This window comes from Miniopterus natalensis, chromosome 10, assembly GCF_054644295.1.
Source record: "Miniopterus natalensis isolate mMinNat1 chromosome 10, mMinNat1.hap1, whole genome shotgun sequence".
In the NCBI taxonomy this organism is placed as follows: domain Eukaryota; kingdom Metazoa; phylum Chordata; class Mammalia; order Chiroptera; family Miniopteridae; genus Miniopterus; species Miniopterus natalensis.
In genome coordinates, this window is record NC_142090.1 from 35,832,674 (window position 1) to 35,841,245 (window position 8,572).

The following is an 8,572-nucleotide window of genomic DNA, read 5'->3' on the forward strand; positions in this document are numbered from 1 at the left end:
TCAAAAAACATAGGGTAGCTGAATGGATAAGAAAACTGGACCCATATATATGCTGTCTACAAGAGACCCACTTGAGGGCAAAATATTCACACTGGTTGAAATTGAAGGAATGGAAAAATATATTCCATGCAAATGGAAACAAAAAACAAGTTGGTGATCAATACTTATTTCTGACAAAATAAACTTCAGAATAAAGACCATAACAAGAGACAAAGAAGGTCACTACAAAATACAAAAGAGATCAATCCAACAGGAGAAAATGACACATAAATATATAAGCACCCAATATCAGAGCACCTAAATATATAAAAAAATTATTGGTGGACTTTAAGGGGGAGATCAACAGCAACACAATTCTAGTTGGGGAACTTCACACACCACTGTCATCTTTAGACAGATCATCAAGACAAAAATATCAACAAGGAAACGGAGATTTTAAGTGACACACTAGTTCTAATGGATTTAATTGACATTTGTAGAACATTTCATCCCAAAGCAGCAGAGTACACTTTCTTCTCAAGTGCACATGGAACATTCTCAAAAATAAACCACATGTTAGGGCACAACACAAATCTCTGGGCATTCAAGAAGATTGAAATCATATCAAGCATCTTCTCAAATCACAATATTATAAAGCTAGAAATCAACCACTATAAAAAAAAAAACACCTCAAAATCATTCAAATATGTGGAAGCTAAATAGCCTGTTATTAAACAAGGAATGGGTTACCAGTGAGATCAAGGAAAAAACTAACATGAACAAATAACTCAAAATCTATGGGAAACAGTGAAAGCAATCAAGAGGAAAGATCACAGCCTTACTGGCATACTTCAAGAAACAAGAAAAAACTCTAATAAACTGTCTGACACAACAAATAAAAGTATTAGAAAGAGAACAGCAAAAAAAGTCCTGAGGAAGTAGAAGGAAGGGAATAATAAAGATCAGAGTAGAAATTAATGGCATAGAGATTAAAAAACAATACAAAAGATAAATAAAACCCAGAGCAGGTTCTTTGAAAAGATAAATAACATTGATAAACTTTTAGTCAGACTCACCAAGAAACAAAGAGAGAGGAGCCAAATAAGTAAAATCAGAAATGAAAGAGACACTATAACAGCTGACCCAACTGAAATACAAGGGCTTATAAAAAAAAAAAAAAAATGCTATGAGCAACTATATGCCAACAAACTGGACAACCTGGATAAAATGAACAACTTCCTAGAAGCATACAGTCTTCCATAGCTGAATCACTAAGAATCAGAACACCTGAATAGGTAGATAATAATTAATGCAGTTGAAGCAGTAATCAAAAATATCCCAGCAAACAAAAGCCCTGGACAAGATGGATTTACAGGAGAGTTTTACTAAATATTCAAAAAAGAATTAACAGCTATTCTATTCAAATTATTATGGAAAATTCAAGAGGAGGGAAAACTCCCAAGCTCTTTTTATGAGGCCAGCAACATCCTAATCCCAAACCAGATAAAGGCACTACAAAGAAAGAAAATTACAGGCCAATAATGGTGATGAACCTAGATGTTAAATTCCTAAACAAGATACTAGCAAACCGGATCCAGTAATACATTAAAAAGATAAAAAACCATGACAAAGTGGGATATATTCTGGGGATGCAAGGCTGGTATAATATTCACAAATCAATAAATGTGATACACCACATAAAATGAAGAAGAAAAATTACATGATCATATCAATAGATGCAGAAAAAGCATTTGACAAAATTCAGCATCCATTTCTGATAAAAACTCTCAGCAAAGTGAGAAAAGGGGGATCATACCTCAACATAATAAAGGCTATATATGACAAACCTACAGCCAACATCATACTCAATGGGCAAGACCATTTCCCTTACAAGCAGGAACAAGATAGAGATGTCTACTTTCACCAATCTTTTTTTTTTTTAATATATCTTTATTGATTTCAGAGAGAGGAAAGGAGAGGGAGAGAGAGAGATAGAAACATCAATGATGAGAAAGTCATTGATCAAGCCTGCAACCCAGGCATGTGCCCTCATCGGGAATTGAACTCTATCGCGTGGATCTAAGGTCGACGCTCAACCACTGAGCCATGCCCGGCCGGGCATACTTTCACCAATCTTATTCAACATAGTACAAGAAGTCCTTGCCACAGCCATCAGAGAGAAAGAAAACATAAAATATTTCCAAATTTGAAAGGAGGAAATGAAACTCATTACTTGCAGATGACATGATATTATACGTAGAAAACCCTAAAGGCTCCATCAAAATACTACTATATTTGATAAATGAATTTGGCAAGGTAGCTGGAAACAAAATTAACATCTGAAAATCAACCATACTTTTATACACAAACAATGAATGAACAGAGATACCAAAAAAACAATACCATTACAACTAAAAAAATAAGATACCTAGGAATAAACTTAACCAAGAATGTAAAAGACCTGTCTGTACCCACAAAATGACAGGACACTGAAAAAATAAATAGAAGAAGATATAAACAAGTGAAAGAATATACCATGTTCATGGATTGGAAGAACTAATATCACTAAAATGTCCACACTACCCAAAGCAATTTATAGATTCAATGCAATTCCTATTAAAATATCCATAGCATATTTGACAATGCTAGAATAAATATTCCAAAAATTTTTATGGAACCAAAAAGGACCCCAAATAGCTGCAGCAATCTTGAGAAAGAAGAACAGAGTTGGAGGGATCACTTTACTGGATATCAAACTCTACTACAAAGCCATTGTGGTCAACACAGTCTGGCACTGGTACAACAGATCCATGGAACAGAACAGAGACCCCAGAAATTGACCCATGCCACTATAGTTAGTTAACATTTGACAAAGGCAACAAGAACATAAAATGGAGTAAAGACAGTCTTTTTAATAAATGGTATTAGGAAAATTGGACAGGTACATGCAAAAAAATGAAACTAGACCACCAACTTACTCCATACACAAGAATAAATTCAAAATGGATAAAAGACTTAAGTGTAAGTCATGAATCCATAAAAATCTTGGAAGAAAACATAGGCAGTTAAGTCACAGACATCTCATGTAGTTGAATTTTCACCACTACATGTCTTAGGGCAAGAGAAAGGAAACAAAAAATAAACAAATGGGACTACATCAAACTAAAAAACTTCTGCACAGCAAATGAAATCGGTCTCAGATACAAAGAAACCCCATGGTAAGAGAGAGCATATTTTCCAAGGACTCATCTGATAAGGGGTTAATTTCCAAAGTGTAGAAAGAACTCATACAACTCAACAAGAGAAAAGCACACAATCCCATTTAAAAATTGGCAAAAGACATAAATAAACACTTCTCCAAAAAAGACATACAGATGGCCAAGAGACATATGAGAAAATGCTCAAAGTCACTAATCATCAGAGAGATGCAAATTAAAACTTCAATGAGGTATCACTTCACACATGTCAGAATGGCTACCATCAACAAATCAACAAATGACACGTGCTGGTAAGGATGTGAAGAAAGGGAAAACCTAGTACAATGCTGTGGACATGCAGACTTATGCAGCCACTATGGAAAACAGGATTGAGGTTTCTTAAAAATTAAAAATAGCACTGCCTTTTGACCCAGTGATCCCACTTCTAAAAATACATCCTAAGAATCCTCAAATACTAATCAGAAAGAATATATGCACCCCTATGTTCATAACAGGGCAATATTCAATAGCTAAGATCTGAAAACAACCCAAGTGCCGATTAGTAGATGAGTGGATAAAAAAGCTGTGGTACATTTATACCATGGGATACTATGCAGGTATAAAGAAGAAGGATCTTGTACCCTTATGGGACAGTGTGGATGGACATGGAGAAAATTATGCTAAGCAAAATAAGCCAGGCAGAGAAAGACAAACATCACAGGATCTCATTTGTATATGGAATCTAAACACAATAATCTGATGAACAAAATAGATTTAGTGACATTAAAGCATGGAACAAACTGACGAATCTCAGAGGGAAGGTGGGGGTGGGTAGATGGAGAGAGTTTAAAGTAAGTATTTATATGCATATATGCATAACTCATGGTCACAGACCATAGTGTGATGGAGGCCTGAGGCAGGGAGTCCGTGTGGGTTGCAGGCATCAATTGGGAAAAAGGGGACATCTGTAATATTTTGAACAATAGAAAAATAATAATGATAAAATAAAATAAATAATTAATTAATTTCAAAATTAATTTTTAAAAGAACAGAAAAGATAGATACCTGTTTATTAAAAATGGAGAAAAACTTGACTAGGCACCCCAAAAGGTGTATATTTAAGCATATTAAAAGGTGACTAACCTCATTAGTCATTTGAGAAATGCAAGTACTACTACACATCCAACAGAATATCTGAAATTAAAAACAGTGAAAATACCAAGTCTTGTAGAGCATGATAAGCAACAGCAACTGTCATGCAAGGCAAGGGAAAGTATAAATTTCTTCAAACACTTTGGAAAACTATATGGCACTCTAACAATAATACTATATCCATGCCTACTCTGTAGCCCTGCAATATCACTCTTAGGTCTAAACTCAAAGGAAGCATATGTGTCCACAAAAATTTATGTTCAAGAATAATCATAGCAGCTTTTTTCATAATAGCCTAAAACTGGAAAAAAGAACTGTAATGTCAACTGAATAAAGAATAAACACATCAGGCAATATTCATGCAATGAAATACACTATCCAACAGTCAAGGGAATAAACTCTGATACACACAACAACATAGATGAATCCTGAAACATTTTGTTAATTAAAAGAAACCAGAAACAAATGAGTATAGTTTATATATTTACAATTATATAATGTTCAAGAAGAGTAAAAATTAATCTGTGATGTTAAACCTCAGAATAGTGCTTACCAGAATAATGGTTGAGGAATTTTTTTCCCTAGAAAAGAGCACTAAGAGACTTCCAGTGTTAAGCAAATAACTATATTTTGATATTTGTGGGGTTACATAGTTGCATATAATGTAAAAACTAATCAAGCCGTATGTTTACTATTTTTGGACTTTATATGAGTTATATTTTAAAAAATAGAAAAGGCAAAAATAAAGAACATTTTTTTATACTAAGATTTCTCTAATTTCTTACTTTAAAGAAATTAATTTTAACAATGTAAAAATAATTTTTTAATTTATCTTTATTGTTGAAAGTATTATAGATATCCCTTTTGCCCCATTGACTCCTTCCATCCTGCACCCACTCCCCACCCTAGGCCTTCACCAGACTATTGTCTGTGTCCATGGGTTATGCATATATGCATATAAATTATTTGGTTAATCTCTCCCCACCAACCACCCACCCCCACCTTCCCTCTGAGATTTGTCAGTCTCTTCCATGCTTCTATGTCATTGAATGTATTTTGTTCATCAGTTTATCATGTTCTTTAGATTCCACATATAAGTGAGATCATGTGATGTTTGTCTTTCTCTGCCTGGCTTATTTTGCTTAGCATAATATTCTCCAGGAAAAATAATTGTGATTAATTTTAAAAACTACATAAGATGCATATAAAAGAAATAGTTAATACTATCCCAACATTGTAGTTGATGTGCATTTTTAAATTTTAAGTAAAGTACTACATTATGGTATTAAAAAAACAAACTATTTTTCTATGCCTAGGTCATGAAGATATTTTCTTATAACAATTTTTAATAACATTTTAGTTTTATCTTTACCTTTAGGCCTTTTATCCATCTGGAGGCTACATTTGCACACCATTTTAGGTTAGGGTCAGTTTTACTTTGCTTTGTGTAGTAATCACATTCTTGGCTCTTTGAAATAATTTTCTTTTTTTAAAATATATTTTTATTGATTTCAGAGAGAGGAAGGGAGAGGGAGAAAGAAATAGAAACATCAATGACTAGAGTCATTGTTTGGCTGCCTCATGCACTCCCCCTGCTGGGGTTCAAGCCTGCAACCTGAGCATGTGCCCTGACCGGAAATCAAACTGGGATCTCCTGGATCATAGGTTGATGCTCAACTGCTGAACCAAGCCAACTGGGTTCTTTTTTTTTTTTTTTTTTAATATATCTTTATTGATTTCAGAGACAGGAAAAGAGAGGGAGAGAGAGAGATAGAAACATCAGTGATGAGAGAGCCATTGGTTGGCCACCTTCTACACACCTCTAACTGGGGATTGAACCTGCAACCCAGGCATGTGCCCTGACCAGGAATTGAACCCCGATTGCTTGGATCCTAGGTCAACGCTCAACCACTAAGTCACGCCCAGCCGGTCAATTTTTTTTATTATAAATTGATTTCCATTTATTCATGGGTCTGAGTTCCCAATTTTATTCTATTCATTTTTGTGCCAGGCCTACACTGTTGCGATTCTGTAGCTTTGCAGTGTGCTTAAATATCAGGGAGAGCATGTTCTTCTTACAGTTATCTCCTACTCAGCTGTCCATAGATCTTCATCCTTTAATGGATATTTAGAATAAGTCAAATTATTTTAAAAATGTCTAGCCACAATTTTGACTCAGATTGCTTTAAATTATGTTTATTTCAGCTCTTATATTTTTTATATTTTATATTTTATTAGGTTCTTTTTAAGACTAGCAGCATTATTACACTTATTTTAAATTTGTTGCTCATCAAATCTAATAATTCTTCCTTTTGCTGTATGTTTTTGACACTTGATGTTTTTTAAATGACTGTGTTTTCTAGTCTGTTCTTTTGGCATGTGACTTTAAGTTTCCCTAGGAATATCAACTACCTTGTCCTCTAATTTGCATAGGGGAAGGGTCAAAACACAAACTATAGCTTTCATTTTAGTAGATAATTTAGGGCAGAGTAGAGGCTGAACCCACAGAACTCTACTGATCACCATCTCTTTGCTGCCACTCCACCAGTCAATTTTTGGCCCAAGAAGCCAATTATAAACTGACCCAAAGAAACAATTCTGGGATCTGAGAAAGGGTTGCATAGTGGTGGATGTCGGAAGCCTAAGCTACTTACCATATCTGGTTTCTTCAGTTCTGCAGGATTTCTATGAAGGTCTGATATTTCCCTATCAATGTTGGGTGTCATATGGAATAGAACCTGCAACAATCATCCAGCTAAATGAGGGAGAAAACATGGGATATACATTTGTCAAACTCATTGAACTATACACTTGAGATTTGTGCATTTCACTGAATGAACAAAATACCTAGGAAAGGCAAGACATCATTTATCATCATGTTTATTATACTGTTATTGAACATTGATCTGGAAATACTACCTATTCAAATAAATTATAAAACTAAATAAGAATTAAAAGTATTAGAAAAAACTTTAGTTCTTATCATATGTCCTCTAACGTCCTACAAATTTCACTGAAAAAAAATTAGAAATACTGAGAGTTTAGTAAGATTACCAGTTAATCAATAAGCCCACATTGATTTATTACTGGGGTATGTTTACCTAATGAAAATGGATGAAAAACAGTAAAGTGTTAGATAGTACAAAATTTTTATTTTATTGAATTTTGGTTTAAACAAGTGATATAAACATCTGTGCTCCTGAAGATTATACTTTAAATTTGCAGCAGAAAAAATACAAATTAATAAATCAGAAAAATTTATTTTATAATTTTCCCTCCTCTGATTTAAGCCTGAAAAAATGATACGTTTTATATCAGAACTTCAATATAAATTTATATATTTCTGTTGTAATGTGCAGAATAGAATACAACCTTTAATGCCTTAACTAGAATTGATATTTTGTTTTATATACTTTCTTTTTAAATTTTTGTTATTGATTGATTTGATAAAGAGAGAGAGAGAACCATCAATCTGTTGTTCCACTTAATTATTCATTCATTGGGTGATTCTTGTACATGCCCTGACTGGCCATCAAACATGCAACCTTGATATATTGGGATGATACTTTAACCAACTGAGCTACCCAGTCAAGGTTTATATACTTTCATATATATGTATATGTGTTTGTGTGTGTATATATATATGTATATTTATATATGTATATTTATATATTTATGTAGATTTATCTATGTATATGTATATATTTATAGATTTATATAGAGTTATCTATGTATATATATATTTATATATATTTTTAATCCTCACCTGAAGGTAGTTTTCCCATTGCTTTTTCAGAGAGTGAAAGGAAGGGAAAGAGAAAGAGAGAAACATCAGTGTGAGAGAGACACATTGGTTGGTTGCCTCTCCCATGCACCCTAACCGGGGCTGGAAATTAGGCCTGCAGCATAGGTACTTGCCCTTGGCTGGAGTCGAACCGGCTAGGCCGATGCTCTAACCACTGAGCAAAACTGGCTAGGACATATATTTTCATATTTCATAAAAGAAAACAGCTGCTCAAAACTTTAGGAAATTTATAAAAAAGGTAAAATGATTTTTTAATTTAGTGCAGTTACACCCTGGATATTTGTAAAATTATGGAATTCTTTTGAATTCTAGTGTAATTATGGAATTCTGGAAAATTCACTACTATATACCATAGAATTGTATTGAGTTCAGTATAAAAAAGTCTATCTTATCAATTGTTAAAAAAAAAATTGCAAATAAAAGAGCATTGACATTATTT